Source organism: Primulina eburnea, chromosome 16, assembly GCF_022965805.1.
Source record: "Primulina eburnea isolate SZY01 chromosome 16, ASM2296580v1, whole genome shotgun sequence".
NCBI lineage: Eukaryota > Viridiplantae > Streptophyta > Magnoliopsida > Lamiales > Gesneriaceae > Primulina > Primulina eburnea.
Window position 1 is genome coordinate 22,272,176 of NC_133116.1, and position 8,330 is coordinate 22,280,505.

Genomic DNA, 8,330 nt, shown 5'->3' on the forward strand with positions numbered 1-8,330 from the left:
CAAGAGCAGAGAGGAGCATAGCCGTCATTTGAAAACCGCACTGCAAGTACTGCAAGATAGAAAGCTTTACGCAAAATTCAGTAAGTGCGAGTTTTGGCTTGATAGAGTGGCGTTTTTAGGCCACATCATCACTAGTAGTGGAGTGGAGGTAGATCCAAGTAAAGTGGAAGCAGTGAGGGAGTGGCCAGTACCCAAGAGCGTCACCGAGATTCACAGTTTCTTGGGACTAGCTGGCTACTATCGCAAGTTTATTCAGGGGTTCTCATCTATAGCGGTGCCCATGACCGCCTTGACAAAGAAAAATGCAAAATTTGTTTGGGGACCCGAGTGCCAAGACAATTTTGACAAGTTGAAGCAAGCCTTGATTTCAGCGCCAGTGCTATCTATGCCATCAGGGCAAGGGGATTATGTTCTTTATACCGACGCTTCTAAGATTGGTTTGGGCGCAGTTCTTATGCAAAATGATCGAGTTATCGCCTATGCATCAAGACAATTGAAAATTCATGAAAAGAACTACCCTACTCATGATCTTGAGCTTGCAGCAGTAGTCTTTGCACTGAAAATTTGGAGACACTACCTTTATGGGGAGAAGTGCAAGATATTCACCGATCACAAAAGTTTGAAATACTTCTTCACCCAAAGAGAGTTGAATATGAGACAGCGCAGATGGCTCGAATTGGTAAAGGACTATGATTGTGATATTAGCTACCATCCGGGGAAAGCTAATGTAGTGGCAGACGCATTGAGTAGAAAAGCAGCAGTTATCACTCAATTATCGCTCCAAAGACCGTTGCAGTCCGAGATACAGCGGTTTGAGCTTACAGTATATGCTAGGGGTGAGTACGAAATCAGCGCATTTTCTACCTATTAAGACGACATTCACCATGGTTCAGTATGCCGACTTGTATGTTCGAGAGATAGTTCGGCTGCATGGGATTCCGGTATCCATTGTTTCTGACAGAGATCCGAGATTCACGTCATCTTTTTGGAAGAGTCTACATGCAGCGATGGGGACCAAGTTACTATTCAGTACAGCATTCCATCCTCAGACCGATGGCCAGTCAGAGAGAGTTATACAGATTTTGGAAGATCTACTGTGAGCATGCATTATTGATTTCCAAGGCAGTTGGGAAACAAAATTATCCCTAGTGGAGTTCACCTACAATAACAGTTTCCAATCATCAATTGGGATGGCTCCTTTTGAGGCACTCTATGGAAGAAAATGTAGATCTCCTATTCATTGGGATGAGGTTGGGGAAAGAAGAGATATTGGTCCAGATGTGATTGAAGAGACGGCTGAGCTAGTAGTCAAAATTCGTGATAGAATGAAGACTGCACAAAGCCGACAAAAGAGTTATGCGGATAAGAGGCGTAGGGACTTAGAGTTTGCAGTGGGCGACCACGTATTTGTGAAAATAGCACCCATGAAGGGTGTTATGCGCTTTGGCAAGAAAGGCAAGCTTAGTCCGAGATTTATTGGTCCGTTCGAGATTTTGGAGAGGATTGGGTCACTAGCTTATAGAGTGGCACTGCCACCCGCACTTTCTGGAGTTCACAATGTGTTCCACATTTGGATGCTGCGGAAGTACATGTCGAATCCGTCGCATGTGCTTAATTATGAACCTCTCCAACTAACTCCAAATATGACTTATGAGGAAAGACCTGTCCAGATTCTGGCTAGACAAGAAAGACAATTGCGAAACAAAGTCATTCCAATGGTCAAGGTCAAGTGACTGAATCACTCGGAAGAGGAAGCTACTTGGGAAACCGAGAGGGACTTGAAGGGTCGCTATCCAGATTTATTCGGTAAGTTCTAATTTCGAGGACGAAATTTTATTTAAGGGGGGAGGAATTGTAAGGTCCAAAATTAGACGACGTAATCCAACTGCATACGAATCTAGGAAATTATGAAAAATGGGTAATTAATTTATTTTAATTGCTAATTAATTATGTGACTTACTTGTTTACTTGCTAAATGGGAATTAATTGTAATCATGCATAAAATGATATTTAAAGGGTATTCAAGTGACGATCGAGGAACGGGGACCGAGGGCTGAAGAAAATGTAAAATATTTTTAATTATTTAAAAGATGGTCGATATTCTAAGCATGTTCAAAAATAAGGAGTTTTGAGATGATTTTATACGCCGGGACGTAGATTTTATCGGTGTTGGTTTTTCAAATAAAATTCGAGCTTTCGGGCATCCCGGCTATTAAATTCACATTTTTATTTAAAAGAAAACCTTGTTTCTATTTTATTTAAAATCTAATTAATTTAATTGGGCTTTAATTTATTGCTTAATAGGCCTAAGCCTATTTAGATAATTATATTAGTATATAAAGTGTATTTTTGCCACAATTCTAGAATCACCTAATCGGCCACTCTATTTTATCTTTTAAAAACTCTCTCCAACACGACACCACACACGGCACTCTCTTCTTTTGGGAATAAGAAAATCGGCAGCAGCTTTGGGAAGGCAGTCACGTGTGGTTCTAGCCTCGTCGTTCCTCCGTTCTTCTTCGTCGTCCATCCGAGCGTTTATAACGCAAAGGCACACCCTAATCTCCTTTGCTCATCCATTATATCGTATTATGTTTGATTTTAATATGCATCATCATCACGAAAACTTTGAGCAAGTTCTGTTTTTTTTTCGTGCATGTGTACTCGGTTTCATGCCTTGTTTATTTGTAATTATTCGGTTCAAGGCTTGGTTAAGGGGGCTGCCATGATGTCTAGGTGCAGTAAGTAAGGGTTACACTTGTTTGAGTCCCACACACCACATATAAATCGGCCATAGTAAGCAACGAAGAAAGAAATAGAAAAAAAAAAAAAAAAAACCTGAACATGAAGCAGCAAAGCTGCTGTCAACTTTTAAGGGTGTTCGGTTTTGTGGTTCAGGGGTTGGGGGCTTGGTTGGCTAGTTCCAGGGGATAGCCAAGGCCACGAGGGAGTCACGGTGGAGGGCCCTAGCACGCTAGGTCTCGCACCCTAAGCAAGGGAAGGAGTCCTAGCAAGCTAAGACTCCCGCCCGAGAATTAAGGAGGACGAGTGCAGGGTTCTGTGCTTCGCACGGGTTTGGGCGCTCTCTCTGTGGTTCTAAGGTCGAGTTGGGACGTTGCACTAGAGTCCTAGGAGGGCGCACGAGAGAGGTTTCAAGGGCTGGGCTCGCTGGGTCATGGTTGGGAAGCAAACTGGAGTCCTACGTCACTAGGTTTCTCGGCCAGTTTGCTTGTTGGCTGAGTTGCGTCGTTTATGGGTTTCTGGGTGGTTTCCTTGTCAAACTTAGAGTCCAGTAGGCTACCTTGACATGTTGGGCAACTTTTGGCTTGATATGGTTCGGGGTGAACTCGATAAAATTAAGAGATGGCTCGGGGTCGAAGTTTAGGCGTCAAAATGAGTTTTAAAATAAATAATTTTCGGAAAACGACTCACGGGGGTCGAGGCGTGATCCAGAAGGGCTAAAATAATATAAAAAAAGACTAAATTTAGAATTTAGGAATTTTATATTAAAGTTTGGTATTTTTCGGGATTAAAACACCGTTAAAATAATTAAGAAAAGATAATTGAAAAAGTCTAAGTTTTATGCCAAATAAAATTACGAAAAAATTCATATAAGCTTAAATAATTATTTGGGACGTGTTAGAGTCATGAAATCAAGAAAATAATCGAAAACGAAAAATGTCGAAGCCAGGGGTAAAACGGTCATTTTACACCGGGAAATTAGTGAAGGTCATGGCAGTGCCCGAAATGCTGTTTTATGTTATTATGATGATTTTGAAATGTTTATGAATTTCGCATGATTAAATGCTGATTTTTAAATGTCTAAAGAACGTTTATGATTGAAGAAGACATTTAAAATACATGTTGCATGCTTGGTTTCAAAGAAAATGAAAATGTTATGTTATGCACGTTTTTATAAAGTGATGTGAATGAAAAGTGTTGAAGGATGTGAAGTGATTGTGACTAGTTCGTTAATGGTGGCGATATCGTGAGGGTGATGGTCCCAGTGGGAGCCCGACGATCGTGTTTCCATTATTGCGAACAAGAGGTTAAGAGGTTATGAGGTTTGAGGTTAGGATAGGAATGTCGTGAGGGGAAAGCCCATTGGGAGCCCCGACGATCGTATTTCTATTCGATTCATGTTAGGCCAGGGCCCAGTTGACCGGTGAGAGTGTTGCTGGTGTCCCCCGCCGCCCAGTACTGTGGTTATATTTCTGATGGATCCATCGAGAGGTCATGTCATGAGAGGAAAGTCACAATTAACGATCTGAATTCAACAAAGGAAAAGGAAAAGGAAAAGGAAAATGTTTATGATCATGTTTAAATGTTATGTCATGTTGAGGAAAAAGGAAAAGATTAAGGTTTATTTATGCATGTCATGAAAATGTTTATGTTTAAAGTTTTATGCATCATTAAAATGTTTACGAAAAATGTTTATGTTTATGCATCTTCATGAAAACGATATTTTAAGTACAAATATTTTTCACCGTTATATGTTGAGTGTATTACGTATTACTCGTTATAAAGATTATGGTGTGTTGAGTCTTTAGACTCACTAGGTGTGATGGATGTAGGTGGTTCTGAGGGAGGACTTGACGGGTGATACTACTGGACTGAAGGTGCACACAACCCGAGGACCAGCGCTTCTACTTTTCCGCATTTACGATTATGACTTATGAATTCTGTTAAAGATTTTTAAGATTATTTACTTAAGCTTTTTGAGAGATTTTTGAGAGGTTTAGTATGGGCTTTACTTTTCAAATTATTGCTTTTTAGGTTTGGTAAAACGTTTTACGATTTCTGGTTTGACTATTCCTTTCAATTTTCAAATACTAGTTGGATGATTTACTTTAAAATGGTGCAAGATTATTTTTATGCGCATGTGCATGCAATGACCGAAAATGTGAGAGATTAAAAAAAAAAAAATTTAGTACTTTTAAAGCAATAAAAGATGAGGACGTTTCAAAATATCATTTGAATCTTTCTATCCGTTGATACCCACGTCAATATTCTCTGACAATCGTACACTGAAATCTCTGAAATGCGGATTTCCACTACTAGTTGCAGTCTGTTGTACTATTTGTCGGTTTTCGTTCTCAACTGATGATGTGTACAGCTGAGAGATCAGCTGAGAGATACTTTGCTGGAAAACTCATTACTGATTTGTTTCAACTGATCAGTTCCCAACTGATCAGTCAGTTAGATTTCTGCTTCAACTGATGACATGTATAATATTTAGCTGATACGCATTAATCTTCAGCTAGAGACAACTATCAGTTGTAATTATTTGAGTCAGTTAAGCTCGTTGCCTTTGATCATTTATTCAAATAAGTTTCGAAGCTTAGTTTGTCAAATCACTGAAATTTATTCCAACAATTTTCGCCTTTTTAGTGATTGACAAAACTCAGAATAAAATAAGCTGATCATGTAGTAAAAGAATCCTGTGAATCAATGTAGATAAAATAATTTCTAATGTACAGATTCGTACAAAGAAAACAAATAATCTTCAACTAATAACTGACAAAAGAATGTCTCTTCAGATGTATCCTCTCTTATTCTTTCATTAACCTAGCTGCTTCCCCCTTTTTGTCAAGCACATCGACCTTGAGGGATAGAATCCTAACATCAGCTGCGATTTCTTTGACAGCAGTCAATACGGTAGACTGCAGCAAATCGATTTTCTTAGAAACAGATAGCTCCATGGATTCAACTCTCTTGCTGATTGAGTCTTGAGTAATAGAAAGACTTTCAGCTAGGCCTCTGTTCTTTTTGTGCTCGTTGATTGCAAAGGTGATGGAAGTCACAGCTGTTTGAATGGATTTCATTTTGCCTAAATTATATTCACTGGAGGAGTTCAACTTCAGAGAATGAGAAAGCTGTGTGCTTTGAATCTCCTTTATTTCTTGCATTATTTTGGACATGTTTAGTTGAATGTCTTGAATTTCTTCAAGAACCAAATCCATGTCTGATGATGGATGTTGAGAAACTGGTCCAGACGGCCCTGGTTCCTGTTCTTTGGTAGATCGATCAAATATCACCATTATTCGGTCAGAAACCTCTGTTACCTCATGTGTCATCTCTGGAATGTCTTCCACATTGACTTATTGTTGAACTGGAGAGGAAGAAGATTGAATAGGATTAGTAGATGGACTGCCCTGCTGATTCAGTTTCGGATATGCTGAAGTTGAGGGTCAGTGACTGATGGTTCTGACTGTTGGTCAACTGAATCTTTCTACGGTTCTTCAACATGCAACTGAGCTTCCTCAGTGACAACATTTTCTTCAGTTGGCTCGACATTTGATTGAATGGGCACATCAGTTTGAACCTCTTGTTCAGCAGAGACAGGGATAAGAACATCTGTAGTTGCTTGATCAGTTGGTAGATCAACTGATTATGTGGAAGGCACATTTGCCTGAAATTCTTCTACCACTGACTGAATGATTTCATCAATATTTGCGAGTGTCAAGTCAGCTTCTGAATATATTTGATGATCAGCAGCAGTAGATTGAGGCACATCCTGAACTGACTCTTCAGTTGTAGCAGCAGATTTTACAGGGGATGGCTCTTTGTGCTGAGAAGGCGAATCATCTTCTTCATCTTCTGAAGTGCCTTCATGATTGATTAATTCTGGATCCATCTCCCAAAAATTTATCTGTGATTGCAGAGCCATAAGATTATTTTCCAACTGCATGAGCACAGCTCAATCATTGTAGGCAGATGGACATGTGGGAATATAGTTGGTTTTCAATTTCTCAATCAGTTGGCCCAACTTCTTGGCTCTGATTTGATCAAAAAAATAATTCTTTCGCCCCAAAACCTGAATTATTGTAGCAGCCTTGACCATTCTGAGAACAGTTGCCTCCAGCTTGATGAATGTATTCAGCTTTGACTTCTTTTTCAGCTGTTTACCAAAAGTGTGCATTCTGAATCTTGTCCACACATCATAAACCTTCAATTTTGATTCAGCAAACGCATTGACCTGTTCCCATATAAGGTCAAAATGAGTCTGAATAGCATTGGATGGCCTTGGCTCTTCAATCATCTTGCCTTGTCCTTTCTCATCAGTAAGAATATGTGGAATGTTCAGTCCAGAGTGAGTAGCGTCCACTCTTTCCTGAATTACGATTCCCTTTGGTCGAGCAGGAGCAATAATGGGAGGTCGTTTGATTTGGATCAAAGGAGCTGAATCTTTTGCTGACTTCTTCTTCTCATCAGCTGGAATAGCTTTCAAAGGAATAGCCTGAATAGGCTGTTGAGCATCTGATGGCTTAAGTCTCTCAGCAGGGACAAATGCCAACTTAGCCACTGGCTTTGTCTTCAAAGTCCTTCGCTTCATAGAAATCAGCTGAAAAGGGGTTTCCTCAGAATCTGATCCACTGACGATCAGTTTCCTCTTGGTAGTCTTCAGTGTGCCAAAGTCTTGGCCTTTTTAACTGACTTGGGAGCAGCCTGCTGAGTCCCAATCTCCTTCTTGATCTTCACAAACCAATCAGGAGACATGTCCAGCTTAGTCTATGGTGCTGAACATTTTTGGCATTGAAGACTTTGAATTTAAATGATCTTTCAGAATCATCAGCCACCAACTCTTTGACTTTCATCAAATAGCTCAGCTGAACAACAAATCTCTTGGACTGCTTGGTGGACTGGAACATGTCCTTTAAAATATTGAAGATAAGTTGCTTCCACTTAAGTCTTCGTCCAGCCATGATGACAGTGATGGCTTGAAATTTCTCCAAAGTAAGGGCAGCAAAAGATCCTGCCTTCGCCAATAGCCCTTCGGCCACAATATCGGCTAGCAACTGAACTTCATGCTTTAATTATTTCTTTGGATCGGAAACCTTGATTTTCTGTCCATCAACAGAGAGAAGGGTTTGCATCTCTTCAACGTCAGATGCTTTCACCTCAGCAAGATGTGCCAATCCATCGGAAGGAAATAAGAATAATTCTCCAAAAGAATCTTCACAAATGGTCAACAACTGACCATTAACAGTAGAAACGATGTTACCATCAGAATTGATCTTTCCAGTGGAGTAGAAGTCTTGAAGTTCCTTTGGATATATCTCCTGTGAAGATTGCCCCAAAAACATCTTCAGTCCAGCTGATTCGAGCTTCAGGAACATGTTTTTGACATCGGCTTCTCCAACTGATAGGACATATCCAAAGCTGATAGTCATTGCATTCAGCATGTGTGCGGGAATTTGATTGGTCATTTGAAGTGAATGATTTCCTACGAAAACGAAAGCTTAAATTTGTTTTTGCTCTGAGAATTTTTAGTAAGCGTAAGGAAGAAGAACTGAAATGGAGCGAGTAAAGTACTAATATACGTGACT